Here is a 20,895-nt window from a genome sequence, read left to right on the forward strand (position 1 = left end):
AAAAGAATAATAATAATAAATACGTTAGCTGATGAGTGGTTATTCTCTGGTGCCACAGTTCATTAATATGTTGTTGCTTTTAGATTTGATTTTTGTTTTTGCTGTTATACAAAAGGGTACAGTGCTGCTTTGATATTTTGAACATCCAGGCAGTTAGTTTACCTTTTGTATAGATGATTTTCTTTTAATGGAGCATCTAAAACTAAGTTGACTATTCTGCTACAGTAGAACATGACCACAAATTATGTAATTGTGTTGTCCTCTGTCACACTCAGCAATACAATAGTTTCCAATGATGGATAGGGGCATGTGTTACTTGCATGCCCTATGGTATACAATAATGACATCATAGCGTGCTACCTCTATTTTTGAATTGCTATGGATTGCTCTTTAGCCTAACAGACCACTCTTTTTTTGGTGGCCAGAAACTGCAAGGAGACAATGTGACAAATGACAAAAAATGTTATGTCAGAACCCTAAAGAATTTGGCTGGGTAGTAAATTTGTGCGTGGAAATGCTTTTTTGATGACATGTAATTAGTTCACAGAATGTGGCTGGTTAATATATAAGAACATTCTCAAAATGTGATGAATTATTATTTGATCTGACAACTATATTATTCAATATGAAGCTATTTGTTTTAAATAAGGTCTCTCTGGTCTAAAAGTTAATTATGCTAGTACTTTGACATGGTATCTGTAGTGTTGTAGCTCCTGGTAATAGAAATGTTGAATGAATGTGGGTTATAACTATGATAGAATGAAAATTAATTTAGTTTGTCAATAGTTATCAAATGTAAAAAAAAAAAAAAAAAAGGCTGCAAATGTTGCTTTGTGATAAATAAAGGTTATTTCAAGGAAATGCATTCCAATTATACTGCATTATATTAATTCAATATTAATTTGTGTACATATTACAATCCAGCAGAATTGAAAGACATGTAATGGAAAAGTGACCTCCTTTTCAATATTTAATAAAAAAAACGTGACCGTTAGTGTTCTTTTACATGGCCATGTGAAGGATATGTACAGTGCAGAATGAAGACGGAAAACATGTATGCAATATTTTTTACTGTCATACATATGTCTTATGTACATTAGCATAGGAAATCTGGAATCAAGATCATACAAAGGTGACTCAGAACTGTTTCAATGAACTATAGTTCTCAGAATCACATCTAAAGTCTTGGCGCATCAGTGTGTAACCGTAAACCTGCAATGTTCCAAGAGTAACAAATGCAACAAGGCTTTATGTTAAAAAAAAAAAAAAAAAAAAACCCACACAACACAGCTGGAAAGCAAACAAATTTAAAAAGGTGTACTGCAAGGGATGTTAAGTTAATGGCAGAAAAACACCACCTGATATCAGGAGCAAAACTCCCCTCCCAACAAGGGTAAAAGAGAGAGTGTTAACAGACTAGGCTGAGCAATGAAACCAGCTGCAGAGGGTCATCAATCAAGGAAGAAAAGACACTGATGGTAATAAATTACAGGAGGTGACGAAGATAGGAAAGAAATCAATCCAGAGGTGAACCGGAGACACCGACATGGGCAGAGCGATTGCCCGCTGAAATATATCACGGTCAGCAGTGTCAGAGCAGATGCAACGTAACCAAGGGTAAGCAGTGTCAAGGATGCATTGTCATTGCTGACAAGCTCTGTACAGAACCACTGACCCTTGAAAGACCACTATATGAAAGAGCTGTTCCACTGTGACAAATAAAACATGTTCATGTCTCCACACAAAAAAATAAAAAAAGTTGAAAAATGATTTCATGTGATGTAGTATAAAAGCTGCCATTATCTAAAATGCAAGACCTTGCTCCTGTATAATAAAATGTGAGGTTATGACCACTTTGTTGGAGTCCCTCTTGTATGCAGTTTTATCTGGGGGTAAATAACACCTAGCTGAGTGAACTCTGGTAACATTTCTTTTTTTACTTTTAAAACTTATTTACCAAAAAGCATGTACAGAACCAGTGGGTAAAAGATCTAGAAAAGATATGCGTTTTTTTTTTTTTTTAAATCTACAATAAGTTAATGCATACTCGTACAGCTAGGGCCAAAAGTGTTGCATCACCTAGAATTTTATGTTTTTTGAAAAAAAAAAAATATATATATATAAATTTAAAGATTTTATTTAACATCACGTCTCTCTCATACCCCAACAGAAATGTCTACTATTCAGACATTTAATCTAAATAGCCAGGAGCAGAGAAAATGTTCAGTAAAAATATATGCAGTGTAAGCCTTTTCTCCATACATTTTTAACTACAGCATGATAAATTATATACACTGAGATATCTTCAAATGTAATGCTCCTGTTATGTGAAAGAGTGTTAGGGGGATGAAGCTGTTTCATGTGTAACCTGTAATCTGCAGCAATTATGACTTCCATACTGTATGTTTATGGTATCACTACTGGAGAACCATTACACTGAAAGCAATAGCTTACAAAGTTCACAATTTTGGATCAAGATTTTTTTTTATTACTGGTTGTCTATGAAGATCCTGGAAGGATTTAGTCCCAGTAAATATGTACTGCCGTATATAACATGATTTGCATTTATCTGCTGGTAACAGGACAGTTTTTCTTCCAGATAGAAGTTTATATTTGTACCTGTATGTTTGATTTCTAGACAATGTCAGTCTAAATTCTATTGATCTTTCCTTTGATAAAATATAAAACAAAGTTGGCTACTCTTACATATCATTGTGAGAAATACAAACAGGATATGGATGCTCAGATCTGACTATACTGCATATGCTAATGTTATTCATCATTTTTAGAACCATCATGTATTTTAGTGTTTCTTTTTAAAGAATCCACATTAAGATTACTGCCAGTAAATGTTTAATGTAATACATAAGACACTGCATTGATTACACCATGTAACAATTTTTTTTTTTTTTTTTGTTCCTGGGTAGTAAGTGTTATTTCTTAATTGCTTATGCCTCAAAAGTATAGAAAATGGCTATTCCCCACAAACTATATACTGTAAATTTTCAGTATAATTGTAAATCTCAAAAAACTACTCTTCTAAATCTTTTGTAGTCATTTTTGTATTACTTTAGTATAAATACATGTTAATTTGGATTAATATGTTGTTTTTTTCTGACTGTGTGAACAAAAGACACAAAAGCTCCCGTTTTCTCATTGGAAATGGTGATATTTCAAAATGTCACTGTCCTGGTCACAAAAGCAAAGTTTGTGGGGAATAGCCATTTTCTATACTTGAGGCATAAGTAATTAGGAAATAACACTTACTACCCAGGACAAAAATTGTGTTACATAGTGTTATGTCATTTTGTATTGCTTCATTTAAGCATGTATACTAATTGTATAATACTAGTCTAAGCAATGTTTAATCACAGTTTCACTGTATGAACAACTTGGAGTTTCTATTTGTTTAAAAAAAAAATGGGTCACCACTGCAACAATTGGCTCAAGATAAGAAAGTGATGAATCACTACCAAAAAAAAATAAGTGTTTTGAATTTAGGAAACCCAGTTTAAAGTAGTTTGGGAGGGGCTTACTGCCTTCAAACTCATTTCCAGTTGAAATGGTATATTGTTGAACTGAATTCAATAAGCAAAAGTGTATGTTGTTCTGAAGAGAGAAGAATGTGGCACTGACTTCAAATAGACCTCTGGGCATTACATGTGGTTGCCTCTGAAGCTGCTGCATGCTTGCAAACACCATAGATGTTGTTAACAATATTATTACCAGTATTTCAGTTTACCAGTTTGATTTGTTGTAAATGCACACATTACATTAAACACATTGCTCTTTCTCAACATTGAGAGGAATGGTAGTTCCTCGTACAAGTTAGAAAAACTTGTTTGAAACTACCAAGAGTCTCTATACAGCTCCAAGAGTTCTGTTGTTTTCACCATGATGCAGCGGCAAAACTAAACCACTTTGAATTACCATCTGTACCAGTACCAAAAGTCTGAAACTTTTACATCAAATGTGAAAAAAAAACAAATTTAAAAAAAAAAACAAATACCTCTCATACACAATGAGATATACAGTGCCGAAAAAAAAAAAAAAAGTTTTGATCCCCAATGATAATTATGGAAATCCTATAGTTTTACCATGATAGCCTTCTTTAACCAAATATTCTTTTTTTGAATATCCAACAGGGTTTATGTTAACCAATTCCAGTCTTTTGAAACAAAATGATGTATGAATTAGACAAACAATAAGTAATTAAGATTTAGGGTATGTGGAAAAGTAAGTGAAGTCCTGGTTTTATCTGATCAATTAAGGGGATAATTAGAATCAGGTGTTTAAATAATTAGGTAGATCTTCAGGGGTGAGTTTGGGAAGCCCCATCCTATATCAAGATCAGAAACTTTGAGTTTGGTCTTCACCATACAGGTGTGTGGAAACATGTCTTGTCACTATCAAAATAAATCTGAGGACCTCAGAAAAACAGTTCTTGATACTCAGTCTAGAAAGGGTTACAAAACCATTTCTAAGGATTTGGGGCTCTACCAATCCACTGTCAGAGTTCAAGTCCACAGTCACTCTACCTTGTCTTGTCCTACCAAAATCTCTCCAAGAACAAACCAAAAAATCATCAAGGAAGTCACAAAGAACCCCAGAGTAACATCCAAGGATCTGCAGGCCACTCTTGCTAATGTGAGTGTTCATAACTCAACTACCAGAAAAAGACTGAACAAGAATGTGTTCATGGAAGGATAGCCAGAAGGAAACCACTGCTCTCTAAAAAGAACATTGCTGCCTGTCTGAAGTTTGCCAAAGAGCACATAAATGATCCATAAGACTTCTGGGACAATGTTCTCTGGACAGATGAGTCAAAGGTAGAACTTTTTGGCCTCAATGAGAAACGTTAGGTTTGGCAAAAACCAAACACTGCATTCACCAACTATCAACCATGGTGATGGGAGTAAAGTTTTGGGCTGTTTTGCTGCCTCAGGACCTGTATGGCTTGCCATCATTGACACAACCATGACGTATGCATTTTATCGGAAGATTCTAGAGGAGAATATCAGGCCATCTGTCTGTGAGCTGAAGCGAAAGTGGGTCATGTAGCAAGACAATGATCCAAAACATACAAGCAGATCTACAAAAGAATGGCTGCAGACGAAGAAATTCTGTGTTTTAGAATGGCCTAGTCAAAGTCCGGACCTAAACCTCATCGAAAGGTTGTGGCAGGACCTGAACAAAGCTGTCCATTCAAGGAAGCCCTCAAATGTCAGAGTTAAAGTAGTTCTGTAAGGAGGAATCTGCCAAAATTCCTTAAAACCGATGTGAGAGACTGACCAGCAGTTACAGGAAATGCTTAGTTGAAGTCATTGCTGCTCAAGGGGGTGCCACCAGTTTCTGAATCTAAAGGTTGACATACTTTTTTTTTTTTTTTTTATACATGGATATTGAATCATTTGTGGATAAAGAAGTGTTGAAAAAGTATAATGTTTGTGTCATTTGTTTAATCAGGTTATCTTTATTTATTATTAGAACTTATAACATTTTAGGTGAAATATGTGAAAATCCTAAAGGGTTCACAGTTTTTCTTGGCACTGCAAGTCAAACTAAGCTAAAATTCTTATTCTACTTCTCCCATTTACTTTGTGTGTAGTGACTTTTCAAACAGAAGTCAAATAATTGGACATCTACCAATCATGTGATTCTACATGTTGGACTATTTCAAAATAAACCTGGGATCGCAAGCAGTTTGATATCCACAATGTTTATTAAACAATTTATTTTAAAACAGCACATATTCCAGAAAAAAAAAAAAAGTTAGTGGTTTGAACTTGCAACATGACATTCTTGAACACACAGCCTTAGCCCACTGCCCCATTACGTAGTGTAAATCTGTTAATCTTTTGTTGGGATAGGTCTCTACCAACTTTGCAAACCTCGACTTGGCAATATTTGACCATTCTTTACAAAACTGTTCAAACTGTCAAGTTCCTTGGGGAGCATTGATGGACAGCAATCTGCCACATGCCACAAATTTTCCATTGGATTTAGGTCAGGGCTCGGACTGGGCCACTCAAGGACATTTACCTTTTTGTTCCTTAGTCACTCGTGTAGCTTTGGCTGTGTGCTTTGGGTTGTTGTCATGCTAAAAGGTGAACTTCCGTCCCAGTTTCAGCTTTCTTGCCGAGGGCAGCGGGTTTTCCTCAAGGGCATTGCTATACTTTCTCCCCTCATTTTCCCTTTATCCTGACAAATGCCCCAGTCCCTGCAGATGAGAAACATCCCCATAACATCATACAGCCACAACCCCATGCTTCACAGTAGGGATGGTGTTCTTTGGGTGATATGCTGTGCAGGGTTTGCGCCAAACAAATCCTGTTGCTTTTAGGCCAAAACATTCCTTTTTAGTTTCAGACCACACAACTTTGTCACATGGCTACAGAATCTCCTGACTGTATTTTTGCATACTTCAAAACATGATTCAAGGTGGACTTTGAGTAATGGCTTCCTTCTTGCCACCCGACCATACAGGCCAGATTTGTGAAGCGCTTGGGAAGTGGTAGTTACATGCACACTTTGGTATCCTCTCTGATCAGACTCCTCCTTGCTTGGTCAGAGTTTTGAGGGACGCCCTGATTTAGGCAGGATCTTGCTGGTGCCAAACACCTTCCACTTTGTAATAATCATCTTGACGGTTCTCCAAGGGATATTCAAGGCCTTTGCTTTTTTTTTTTTTTTTTTTTTTTTTTTTTATACCCATCTCCTGATTTGTGCCTTTCAAAAGCTTTGTCCTGGAGTTCTTTTGAAAGTGCCTTGGTGCTTATGGTTGAGTCTCTACCCAGCAGAGGAAACCTACAGGAGCTGTCGGAATTTATTCAGAAATAATGTGAATCAATACAATTTAACACAGGTGGAGGCCACTTAACTTGGTGTGCGACTTTGAAGGTGATTGGTTATATCCAAGCTAATTTAGCATTGGTGGGGGTGGACACTTATCCAACCAAGCTATTTCAGTTTATTTAATTTTCTACAAGTTTCTAGAATATTTTTCACTTTGAAGTTGTGGGGTAGGATGTGTACATAAATGAAAAATTATATATATAAAAAAACATGATATACAGCATGTTAAATACAACTCAAATGATCGTTTTTCATACCGCACTATATGCCAAGCTTCTCATTTGGCAAAATCCGACATATCCACTGAGCCAATCGGCATGCAGCATCAGTGGTATGTCCCTATTGGCAGCGCCCAGGAGATACAGTAACATTTAATCTTATAAATTGAGATTTCATGAACTTTTTTTTTAATGCATCAAAGTCCATTTTCTAACAGGATGTAGCAATGGCGAATAAGAAGTCACAAGTAATGCTTAGTAAACTGACAGTCGACTGGAACTGTGAAACCTCCCTTGCAATGCCAATCCACTTAATGGTGTTTTATATTTGTGTTCTCCCTCTGTGCAGGATGCAAAGTTTATAGTTTTAATTTACTGAAACATGCTGCATCTTTAGAAGTAAGTGTAAAGTCATTTTACAACCCTGACTAAAGATGTCATTAGCAAAGGGGGACAGTTTTACTAACAAGGTGAAACAATTGGTCATGTTTTACTAAACATTTTAAAACTAATAAACAATTACCACAATGAACACTATCATAGTATGTTGCGTAAAACATAACAATATTCATAATAAAAAGTTGAGTTCTTCTCTATAAAACAGTAACATGTTTAAAGCTTGGGACACGCTGTCTGTATATTGGTGTTGTTTACATTATCGTTAGCATATATTAAGTGATTGAAAGCTGAAATTACTTTAAAAACTCCCTTTTCTTATATCACAGTATTGGTGAGCAATAATCAGTTTGCTTGAAAACCAGTCTTTAATCACCGATAATAGGTGCACAGGCAGCGATTCCGCGAGTGCTGCGGGGCTCAAGCACCAATGGGAAAATAAGTTTCTGCACAGTGCAAATAAAATCACCTTTTCTGTCAATGGATGCTTCACAAGCAGAACTGTTATTGCAGTGTTTAAAGATATAAAATCCATCTCCCGGCTTTCTTAAAGCTTTGTGCTTCCCCCGTTTTTCTTTTGTATTCGTTTTGCTCTCATTAGTACCTATAGGGGATACATCAATCATATATCAGTCATAATTATCAAAGTGCCACATCAATCACATTGAATACAAAAGAAAAAGTTCAAGTCTCCAAAACATAAGTGCCTAATTGTGGTTTCAAACTGGAAAATGAATAGTTACCAAACAGACATGATGGAAAATACTGTAAAGTGACATCAGTTTTATATGGAGGATATTCCATGCCAAAATTAAATACAGGAATAAATGAATGAATAAATTTCCATTTATTTTTCAACATTTGCTTATTCCTGTATTAATTTATAACTTTGGCACGGAATATCCTCCATATAAAACTGATGTCACTTTACAGTATTTTCCATCATGTCTGTGTGGTAACTATTCATTTTCCAGTTTGAAACCAGTTACCACACAGACATGATGGAAAATACTGTAAAGTGACATCAGTTTTATATGGAGGATATTCCGTGCCAAAGTTATAAATTAATACAGGAATAAGCAAATGTTGAAAAATAAATGGAAATTTATTCATTCATTTATTCCTGTATTTAATTTTGGCATGGAATATCCTCCATAGTTTTACTAGTCTCATTTGAAAATTAAATGCAAGAGTATAATATGCATCGGTATTTGTCATTCTCAATACAATAGTTGGAATTTATACAAGCTCCTTTTTCTGCATTACTCACACCCTCACTCTAGGTGGCGCCAACACAGTCAATCCAGCATGCGGTTCTCTGCACCCCTCTTGCACTGGTGGCGCTCATCCATTGTTTTGAAGACTGGTTTGCTCCAGTGCAGCACCTCTTCTCCCCCGCGGAATCTAAACAGGAAAAAGCTGCAGTGCCGTTGCAGCATCACAAAACGAGAAGAATGACAAGAGACACCTGCCCTGCAGATTTGAATTTAATAACTGGTTTGTTTGGCGAGTATTTGTAAAATATCTACATTTTATTATTAATGTGTCATCAAAAGTGTACCCAAATATCCATACATTGTTATGTAAACTTTTGACAATTTGATTTGTTAAACAGGTGCAAACGCTGGCGGATGTCAAAGAAACAAGAGTAATGCTTAATTGTTAAACTACTTGGTTATTGGTTTCAAATATGCTTTCATACAACACCTTCTAGTTGTTTGTTTTTGTTGTTATTTAAATATATTTTGATTGTACCTATGATTAACTTAAAGACCACAGACTTTCTTGCAAATTAAATTTTGGTTTGTTTTGGGGTTTTTTTTAGAACAATGTCCGACAGCCATGTCGGAACTGGGGAAAGCTAAAAACCACAGCTTTCATAGCACTGTGGGGAGGAAACTCAAATTCAGCGTGCACCAAGTGGAAACACACAAAATAAAAACAAAAGCTGTGGTCGTTGTTGCTCTCTACTTTGTGCTCTCTGTTGCCTTTATTGATAATGTTGACCCAGAAACTCAAATTCAGCGTGCACCAAGTGGAAACACACAAAATAAAAACAAAAGCTGTGGTCGTTGTTGCTCTCTACTTTGTGCTCTCTGTTGCCTTTATTGATAATGTTGACCCAGATTTTGATATCTGACCCATTTCTCAGACCAAGGTGAGGTTTTTTTTTTAGTCCCTGCACTATGAATATGACGCTGTATTGTTTGTAATACCACTCTGCCTCCTCCACCTTTGTCATTTGGGGAGGGGAAAACTCATCTCTTCAATGGTCGTTATGACGTCACCGAGCAAGTATTGTAATTTGCGTGTGTGTCTATAATATGACACACAGGTTTCTTTACTTTGCCTTTTCAGTTGCTTCAACAGGGCTGGGACAGTGCATATGCATCAAATCGTTTGAATGACCATCTATAGTTAAAAAAAACAAAACAATCAGTACAATAGGACTGGCAATTTTAATCTACATTTATTCTTTGCCTTTGGTTCTTTTAAATAATAATAAAATAATGATAATAAACCTCCCCACCCACTATGCAGCACATAGTTTCAGAGTAAGCGTGACAAAAAAAAAAAAAAAAAAACACCCCTAGAGAAGAGACTAGAGGTAGGCCTGTTTTCAGGATCAGATTTTCCTGGTTAAATTGTTGATTTAATTTAATTTTAAATAATGCTGTCAAGTGTTTGGAAGTTTTTTTTACAAAAGAACAAAATGGCAATGTAAAATGTGTTGTTTGTGCAGTTTTAAATGTGCTTCTGTGGTAATACCTCCAACCTGCGGGATCATTTAGTAAGACAGCACCCGACAAAATACGACAAGGGGAACAAGTAAAAAACAAAAGGAAGCACCACCTTCAGCAACAGCTTATTTTGGAAAGGAAATTGATCCAAAAAGTGTCACAGCAAAATATCAGACCTGTTTATAGTACAGGGAGCAGAGTTTAAAAATCTGATTGCGAATCTTGCTCTGGGCTATGTCTTTCGACAGGGCATTTCAATCTCCAAATTCATTACTCTGGATCAAACAGGATTTAAGTCAGGAGTGTAACTCAATGTCCACCACTACCAATGTAGTGACAAGCATGGTACAAGAAGAGTTTAAGAGTAACCTGCCATTACATTACGCAAAACTGGGAACAAGTCAAAAGTATTAATGCAAGTTACATGAGGCACAGCTGTGAATTTAGCAGAAGCAATCAATCAGATACAGAGTTTGAAGTGGCTACAAAAGTAATAGCTTTTGTTCATGACAACACAGCTATCGTGTGCAGAGCAGTGTCTTTGCTTTCTGCAAGCGAGCGTGCTGTGTAGTGTGGCAAGTGTGAACTGTGCAGGGCACAATATAAATCTGCATTTAGGAAAGCTTGGAGGATGTACAATAAGTCCATATGTTAGTGGCAGCAGCAAGTAGGCTGGTTGCACATTTTAAAGAGTGAGATGGCAACAAATGCTTTAAATAGGAAACAAACAAATGCTGAACAGAAAAAGCACCACTCAATTTAATACAGGATGTACAAATAAATATAGTGGAACATGGTTTATGATATGTTTGAATGCCTTCTTGAATAAAAATGGCCAGATATTGCCGTTTTGTTAATACTCAGATTTGACCAAAAAGTCTGACTCAGCTACTTTACATCTCACTACTGAGGAGTGGAAGCTAATAGCCGAGATACTACCTTTACTACAGCCATTCGAACTGGCTACAGTATTTGAGTGCAGAGAAAGACATTACGGCTAGTTCTTTGTACCCACTTGCAACAGGGATAAAACACATACTGGCTGTAGTTCCTGATGAAGGGAAGACAGTCTTCAAATTCAACTGATTTGCCAATTCTAGTTAGAGTTTGAGAGATAAGCTAGTGTGTAATTTGTCTCAGCAATTTTGTTTACATCAGCTGAATGACCTGTAATGAGGTTATGCCACTGCTTTGTGCCATTTCTTGACCCCATGATTTTGCCATTTGGATTTTCTATTCGAACAGGTCAAAGCCCACGTGTCTGATGCACCGTCTTCCAAACTAGTGAGGCTGGTGGAGGACAATCTAAAAGATGATGAAAATTGTGCCTGTACAACTGAGTGCAGCATGGAGGACTTACCTGTTAAAGAAAAAAGACCAAGCAAGCAATGGAATTGTTACTTCGTGGACAGCAACAAGCACACACTACTTCCAAGGAAACCTTAATTAAAGATGATTTATGCCTCTTGAAAGACCATTAAACATCAGTGAAGATCCTCCGATTTGTTGGAAAAATAGCCAGACACGCTTTCTCAACCTAGCAGCCTTGGCAAAGAGCGTGTCAACTATCCCTGCAACATTGGTCCCGAGCGTGTTCAGCAAAGCAGGGATGCTCGTGAACAAACTCCAACCTTCTTTGAAACTGGAGAAGGTGGATGCCATAATATTTCTGAATAAAAACAGAAAACAAGCTCTGGAGAAAGCTCAGACTATTACATTGGACTTGTAAATAGTTATTCTTGTGTTCCTTGTTGGATTTTTTTTTTCTCTAATCCATTTGCTGTCAAAACAGCTGGGTGAGTTGGCTTAGAACACATAACAGACATGCTAACAGGTTAACCAGTTTTTTTTCGAGCTATGGCTACAGTATGTATGCCTCATTGAACCGTTAACACAGCAGATTAACTGATTTAATAAAGCCATGCCAAAGTCTTTTTGCTATTATACAGCATTTTCTAATAGTTGGTGTATAGTTTTAAATCTATAAAAAAATTAAGTCTCATCTTGACTAAACTATACTGAAATATTTTAAAGCTATAAAAGTTAGAAAATGAGTCATGTTCCTGGTTGCAATGGACCTAACTGCTGTTTCTACTGTGGTTTGCCTGCTGTATTCTTCCCTGACCCAAGTCTCAAGTTCATAACCCCTCAGCTCCAAGCTAGGGCCAGTGGCAGCACTCACTGTTACTTTTATCTCTAGATCAATCCTCAGAATACAAAGTTGAAGAAATAGCCAGTTTGGATAGAACTACGTGGCACTTAAGCCTCAAAAGTGGCCATAAGCAATGCTCGAATGCATGACCAATGCAACTTCAAAAATCTGCCAAAAATCCCAAATCCCCGGACACCAACATATTTTGCTTGATGCTTGTAGATTTCATCAACATCTATCCAAAACACATCTGATTTTTTGGAATCCCCCCACACAAGTTATTTCAGCCTAAAATTGGTAGAAATAGCAAAAATGTATATTTCAAGGGGGTTTAATGACCAGTGGTGGGACTTTAAACCAAATGTTTTTGGAAGACTAGTTCCTAAAGTTCTTACAGCAATACTCACATTTTAGGACTCACATCCCCTACAGGGTAGGGTTAGGCTGAAGTTTGAATAAAACTCGTCAGTTACCCTGCGTCTTGCAATTTGCCAAGAGTAGGATGCGCCTAGTATTTTCTGAAAAGCCCTATTCAGTACGAGTAAAACAAGGTGCTACACATTATGATAACATCTAAATTGCGCCATGGGCGATTTTTCTGGTCAAGGTCCCTTTCTCACTTTAGGTTGACTTTGCAAGGTCACAGGTCGAAGGGGAAATTAAAATAAAATAAGGGCTATCATTTCTGAACAGAGTGTCAGAAAACCCCCAGGTGAATTTTTCTAGGAAAATCTGAGACAGACGGGCAATGAAATGTCCCTTTTCTGGTTCATTTGGCATTGAATGACCCATATTTATTATGGAAACTAACCACTGATGTAGCATTCATTTACAGGAGCAATTGATCAGGGAGCTTAATGCCCCTGGGGAAACGGCAGATCCTTTTGTTTTCAGCACAGACATTAGTTTATACATCCATCTCACAGATGTTTGCTATCTTCTGGTGTCATTATTGTAGAGGTGCTGCATGGAAAGCATCATTTAAGACTGCACCTCACTTTGCAAAGCGAGCTACCAGTAATAAATACAGTAATCTAGCTTATTTAATCACATGAACCTACAGTATGATGCTTGTGATAAATGTCACGAGTGGAATGACAGAAGAAAACAAAGTGAGAAGTAAAAATTGACCTGGGCTGATACAGTAGTATTACAAAGATGAGCCATTGCCGGCCTATTGAACCACAGCAAGGATTACATTAATTATACATTCATACATTATAAGACTTGCCCTTGGCTCACTTGGTGGATTTCAGCTTTTAGATCACACAGTTACTGTATATGTTTAAGTCCGTCATCTGCCACAGTGCATGAAGCTGAAACAATTTTTTGACTATAAAACTGTTTTTCTCAACTTCCCTGGTCGCCGAGATTCTCTCTCATTTGTGTCACATTGCCTTATCGAAGCAATATTCTTTCAGATGTCTGGCCATTATGCAGATAAAGGATTGTACATTCTCTAACACTCCCAACCTCCAGATTTGGACAGGCCCTTGGGGGGATGAAACTATTCAGGCTTTGCCCTAGAAATCCTTTCCTTCTTCCTGAGGGACAGACATTAGTCTAAAGCACGTACACATACCCCTCATGCATAAGTCATATTCTGACACTCTGTTTCATTAGGTTCATTCTTATATCAGCATCAATCTTAGTCTTTCCCATGTAGAATAGTCAGAGAGGTGGGAATATCGACCCATTGCACAATTGAGCTTTCAGGAGCGCCCTCTTGCAGATGACAGTAGTTCAGATAAAGTTTTAAAAACTAATGATTTCCATGGCTGTCTCAAGCAGATAGAAAGTGTGCTTTATTCATAGATGTTGGTGACTGGCTTAAAGAAAGTAAGTATCTGGAAGAAATTACTTTGTTACACAAAACAACAATTTTGCTTTATGCTTTACAGTAAGTTGTAGACATGAATTCTCAAAACAAGCTGAAAAGTACAGTAAAATGTTCTGTTACATGTATTACCTGATATTTGTAACTTTACAGGTACTCTGCTATCTAAGTAACAGCAGATTTGAGTTTAAAAAAACAAAACTGTACAGTGCTTGCTCAGCTACTGTGGTTGTAGTTTAAAATGGCTTAATCCAATAGTCAGCAGCTACTAGCAAATAATAGAGAATTTCAGATACATATGTACTTTAAGAAACTTAATTCCAATGCAATACAATTTAGGTTACAGGAGCCACATTGGAACAATTCTAAAATGAATGGTCCGGCAACATTAAAAGCGTATTCATTAAGCACGCCAAGCCAGAAGCATTTGCATAAACCATCAAATCTTTTTTCTGCCTTAGAATAGTTCACAGCAGTAAGTTGCACATATACTGTCATTTACTGTGTAAAGAGCCTTATGTCTCAGTGTCTGTCCGTGCTTGGTGGTGGGATCCACTGTAACAATCTCTGGTCTGTATCATAGCCTTTCCTGGGATTCCCAATACTCGTCTTATAGTCTAGCTTTTTTCTGGTAAATCTCCTTTTTTCCTAGCCAATTGTACTAAGATAATAGCATAGCTCTGAGGTTGTCATCCTTAGAAATACATAGCAGGGCAATCCTTGCCATGTTAAGGGATTTATCTGTAATATCCACACAATTTTGCAAAAAAGGGTCAGCCTAAATGAATCAACCTAGTTTGAATTAAACCCAAACCATAATTCCATTTAAAAAAAAATTATAAATCAAAACAAGAAAAGCACAGTAGGATGTTGGGTTTGCTTATACCGCTAAAGGAATAACACAAATAGCTTACGCAGGCTGGTGAGGCGTGTTGACAAAAGACCCTTGCTTTTTCTACACATGCTTCTTCCTTCATTAGAACCTAAGCTCTACCTTTGTAATCTTTCATCTTTGTTTTATTTTTTAGACTGTCACAAGAGGACAAATGTGTTTCATTACAGGATAGATTCACTCTCTAAATTTAAAAAAAAGTTATATTTAATATTAGACAGAATTTCATCTCCAGGAATAGTTCAACATTTAAAAAAAATGTATTACTGGTAAAATCACTGTTACATAATCCTGCGCAGTAGACATTCATCATTCCAACAGTAAGTCACTTGGCAGCTGGTAGAAATCAAAAGGGCTAGACATCTAGAGTGAAACAGCGGCCAGTCATGTAGTTTGAGCTTGAAGAGCGTGCAAAACATAGGGACACTGTCACAACTCTGAAATCATAACGTGCACAAAGATTGCCCATATACAGTCAGCCCTAGTTGTAATATAAAAATAAAAAGCTAGGGATACGACTTAGTTGTGGGACATATTCCCTGAATATGATACATGAATGTGTATTAGAAATGTAACTGGATTCATTAATAAAACTGTGTCTTGAGAAACAGAGCAAACTGCGATGTCTTGAAGAGGGCCTCTTGCTTGCAGACATACTGAACTATGTGACCTACTGATTAGGTGACCGGTGCCTGGACTGGCTTAGGCTGAGCAGACAGTTGAATTATCTACAGGTAATTCACCTGTGCAACAACAATTTACAGCTTCCCTAGATTAATACAGTCAGGCAGAGAGGAGCCACTGAAACAAAACGAGGTGGGAAGAATGGAAAATGCATACTGTGTTAGACCTGGGTGGTGTTACAATACCAGGAATAAAGTTGTGAGATATCAAAAGGTAATTGACCATATTTTCCAGTTATGATGCAGGGAGTTTAGGTGTGGATGCTACACCGACTAAAAATATGTCGGATCATTTGAAACAGGTATTAAGATACTCAAAATACAGGTGAGACTGACAGCCAGCAGAGTTTCATAGGTATACCAATGATTTTATCCACCCCCTTGGAATTAGCTCCGTCTGTTTTGAGTTTGTTAAACTCCGTTACCCATCCTGTGTATATTACAAGCACAGCTGCAGAAAACGTGTTGATTGGGTTGGATCTATTGATGAGACTCCGACCCTTGATTGATTGCAGCTGCAAGGTGTTATGGGCTGGTGTAAAGAAACCAATATCCTACAAGAAACAGTTGGGCAAGTGAAGTAGGACATTTAAAAGTCCACAGACGTGATAGAAAAACAGCTCAAGCAAACCCCCCCCCCCCCCAAACCAAACCAAACCAAACCACAACAGTAAGACTCTACAGGAGCAATTAATAGTATCCGTAGCCGACAGGACTGACGGTAGTCGTGGGGCCGAAGGAGGCTAGGGACAAATGCACGTCTCTCGATCTCAGAGCTGACAGGATGTGTGCGTGTGTGAAAGTAGAAACCACAGAAGTGGCCGATGCTGTTGTAACTCCACAGTATGAGAAAACTTTGGTCAGTTAGTGTCTGATCAGATGCAAGAGAGGAACCCACAGCTGGTACAGGTGAAACTAGAGATGTTTAATGACATCCCCTACAGTAAGCACCACGTCCTCAGCATAGGTATTAGTGTTGGGATTGGAGATGGGATGTTTACGCATTATGTACGCATGTTCAGAAGCTTGCCAGTAAACTGTGTGGTCGGAGCCAACTATCTCATAGGGAATTGATTTTAGGTCAGGCATACAGCATGCAAGGGTTAGAGACAAACATGACGTGGACATATGCACGGTTGGGGTGGGAGTCATTTTATGATTTTTTTTTTTTTTTAATTGAAAGGCAGACTGCTGCCTCTTCAAGGGGGCCTCTTGCTCGCAGACATACTAAACTATGTGACCTACTGATTAGGTCACTGGTGCCTGCACTGGATTAGGCTGAGCGGACAGTTGATTTATCTACAGATAATTCACACGTGCAACAATCGTTTTGATGCAAGGAAGACAAACTAATGATGTTCCAGTGGAAAGGGACATTAAAACAAAAGGACTGCGAGTTTAAAAAATCCAAGATACAAATGATCTCTGAAAGTGGCTATTTAGAGTAAAGACTAAAATATCCAAGCAAACTAAACATTTTGCGCTCCACATCGAATGCTAAACAAGGTTAATCAAAGCTGAAACTCCGGGACTCTGCCTAAAAACGGACCCAAGATGAAAGCAAGCTGTAAGCAAGTCACTACCACAAGCAACGAGACTGAGGCCCGGCTGGAGGACTGCCGTAAAACTTAGAGACTGTCAGACAAACCAGTCTGGGTCTGCTGTACACCTAAAAACTGGTAGGATGAGAGGAGACACATTGAGGCAGAAAATAAGGTTCACACAGAACCAAAACGGTAATGAAAACAAAGGAAAACCTCCCCGCTAATCTCACTTCAACCAGCAATTGTAGACTAGTCCAGGTTCAGTGAAGATCCGTCTTTGGATCAGGAGTCTCACCGCCAAGTGTCTAGTTCATGTTTACCTATAACCCACAGGCTTTTGGTTAATGGTTCACATCACAAGTAAATGAAATATTGGGTGTCCCGAAAACCAATTACTCCAAACTCTGAAAATCCACTTGTGCACCCATAAGGTCCACCATAGAGGGAGAGACATGGTCCTTCTAACGTTGGGACACATCAGGTGTTACTTATTGTCAGCTCCTTTGTGGAAATCGCGGAGGCTCTGGCGAACCCTAATTGTGTCGTGGAAACACAATAAACCCAATGAGACCGCGGGCGACGACCCACTTGTGATTAAAACATTGGATGCCTGAAACGACCAAGGACTGTATGAATTTTTATTTTGTTCGATGGTGACAGGTCCAGCAAACGATGGAAGAAATTACAAGTCTTCAAGTAAATTTGTCTCAGACCAAGTTATTTGTGTTTTTCGTTCAGAATTGGAGTTCCTGACAGAGTTGGTAAAGTCCCAGTGAATTAAATACAATCCATTGAAAGGACGGCCTTGCACGTCGGTCGGAATTAATTTATTGTTAGGTAACCTTGTGCCGGCAACGGACTCTTGTAAATTCAGCACATGTGTCCTGAACACATTAATAGTTCGTGTACGTGCCTGTTTAAACGTGATTATAATTTGGCATTCACGGACAAATAGCACAAGTCAAACGTATGTTGATTATATCGCTGCCATTTGCTAATTTGCGACGTGTGTCGGTCATTCGTTCTCCACCCCATTACAGTGCATTATTAAAACAAGTGTCAAACAGAATTTTTCTTCCACGTTTGTCTTACACCAAGCAGTTTTTTTAAAACCAAGCACAAATGTATACTGCCAGTATGCGTTCTGGGTTACGGTAGAGATCTGGTCAGGGGAGTGCACCAGCTTGCTTTATTCCAGACCGCAGACACGTGGCAGCTTCCTCCGGCAAGACCAACACAAAAGCCCTACTCGCTTTGTATTTGTACAGTCTGAAGTCTGTTCCGGTCACCAAAACTGTCACCCTTTTAATCTCTGTCTCCGTATTTCTGCACAACGAAACAGGGCTGATCTTGACTGTTCCACTGATATACACACCTCCCCCTCCTATTGCTTGCTTCCTTTTTAAAAACACCCGGATTCCTGAACACAGGTCACCTGACTATTGATCACTCAGCTCATGGGAGTCGAAGTTTCTTTAAATATACAATACCACTCTACCACCGTAACACACGTCTTTCTAGTTTTGAATTAAAGGGCAAGATAACAGAATCCCTACGTACTCAACACACATATATATATATTATATATATATATATATATATATATTATATATATATATGGCTTTAAAACCACTTCTGTGTTTGGTATTATAAAAGGGGCAAAACGATACATATACATACATACATACTTATATACTATATATATATATATATATATATACATATAGTAACCAAGTTTGGATGAGTCGAGTTCGTTTTGCCCCTTTTATAATACCAAACACAGAAGTGGTTTTAAAGCCATGACACGCTATTTTTAATAAACAAAGAAGCAAAACACCTAGTTGTATTTGAACACTAACTAAACACACACTGGAACACTAGACTAATAACCGGACAGTTAGGCTGTTTACAGGCTGAAAAACAAAACACGCAGTTTCACAAATGCAAAACAAAGGCTTCACACAGTACCTTTCAGGATTACGGCACACAATCGGGCTCTTCACACAGCAGCTCAGACTGCCTTCTTTAAATAGCCTGCAACCGCATCTAATTTACAATTTCCCAGGTGCGGGTGATAGCTAACAATAAACAAATTTACAATATTTTCTAACAGACGTGCGTACGCACGTGATTTCGACAGGGAGGATTTTAACTTTCTCCCTGCCTGATTACAATAGTATATATATATATATATATAGATATATATTATATATATATATTATATAATATATATATATATATATGTGTATTCTACACAGTGTCAAGTGCAACACAGCAGGTGAGGTGGTGTTCTATTAGAAGTGGCAGCAAATTAATGGACAATTTAGAAGGCTACAAAGATGACTACAAAGAGTATCTCTATAATGAGATTTTACACAGAAAGCATTTCACAAAAGTGGTGGAGAGGGGGTTCTTTTCATCTAGGGATGTTGTTAAATATCAAATCATTAAACACCAACTCAGTCACTGAGAAACAAAATTGCAACATTTAATTATCTCTGTCTTTGTGTTTTAATTACACACAGATAGATTTGGTTTATTCAAACGCAAGGATGAAACAACAAGAACTCTGCTTTAACCATCCAGAAATTAAACTGTTCTAATCACATCATCTAAAATTTGATTTGTTATTCATCAACAGCATTGTCAGATTGTAATCTCAATTGGTTTTGCACCTGCATAATAACAGTTAAAAAAACGTCATGCGGTGTAATATTAATTGATTAAAAAAATGATGATCCCATGAAGTGTTACCTGCGTGGGTTGACACTGAATAATAATGAGTCAGACACATACCATTGAGTGTTGATATGCCACACAGGAGCAGATTTTATAAACACGGACGTTTTCTGTTTCGTTTAACCCTTAGAGGTCCATTTATTCAGAGCTTGTCAGTAGTGTCAGGTCCAATTTATTTTCAAATGCGCTGTTTATTTTGCATGCGCTGTTTTATATATATATATATATATATATATATATATATATATATATATATATATATATATATATTTTTTTTTTTTTTTTTTTCAGAGTAAAATAGGTTTAAAAGGCACTGAATCGCAAAAGGACATCAGTACTGCATCTCCAGCCAAGCCCCACCCCTTGTTCGCTGTATTTTTCACATACCTCTTTATAGACATGCATACTGATAAATCCTCTCCTGATCACTTGTTTTATCACCATGTCAGTAGATGAAGGTGATCCACTAGGTTCAGTAATTTTATTACTATTTTAGATATGCCTATAATAATATAGTTTTTCAATTAACTATAATTTTATTTCAAATATATTATATTATAATATTACTATAACATCTCAAAAAGCTCTGCAAATGTCTGTGATATTCTTTGAGTGCTGGATGCAGAAGCAGCTATCTCCTTTGTTTATGTCTGTGTTATCTCTGGGTCATGGGGCTACAGATACGCCCTTTTTTTTTTTTTTTTTTGGCTTCATTCGGCTCCTATCGGTCTCACTCGGCCATTGAAAGGTTTTCTCTGCTTTTTCCAGAGAAAAAATGACTAGAGACCTGTGCTTTACGTCTTTTTGATGATGTCGGACAGGGTCCGACATCGGACTG

At 37.4% G+C, this 20,895-nt stretch overlaps 1 long non-coding RNA gene across 1 annotated transcript; it reads right to left on the reverse strand.

Moving 5' to 3' along the window:
- Positions 1-7,950: 7,950 nt before the first annotated feature.
- Positions 7,951-19,319, reverse strand: LOC121330664. Its single transcript, XR_005951883.1, has 3 exons — positions 19,287-19,319; positions 8,740-8,888; positions 7,951-8,073 (listed from the first exon to the last, which is right to left on the reverse strand). It is a non-coding gene; the product is annotated as an uncharacterized LOC121330664 (long non-coding RNA).
- Positions 19,320-20,895: the final 1,576 nt, after the last annotated feature.

This window comes from Polyodon spathula, chromosome 18, assembly GCF_017654505.1.
Source record: "Polyodon spathula isolate WHYD16114869_AA chromosome 18, ASM1765450v1, whole genome shotgun sequence".
In the NCBI taxonomy this organism is placed as follows: Eukaryota; Metazoa; Chordata; class Actinopteri; order Acipenseriformes; family Polyodontidae; genus Polyodon; species Polyodon spathula.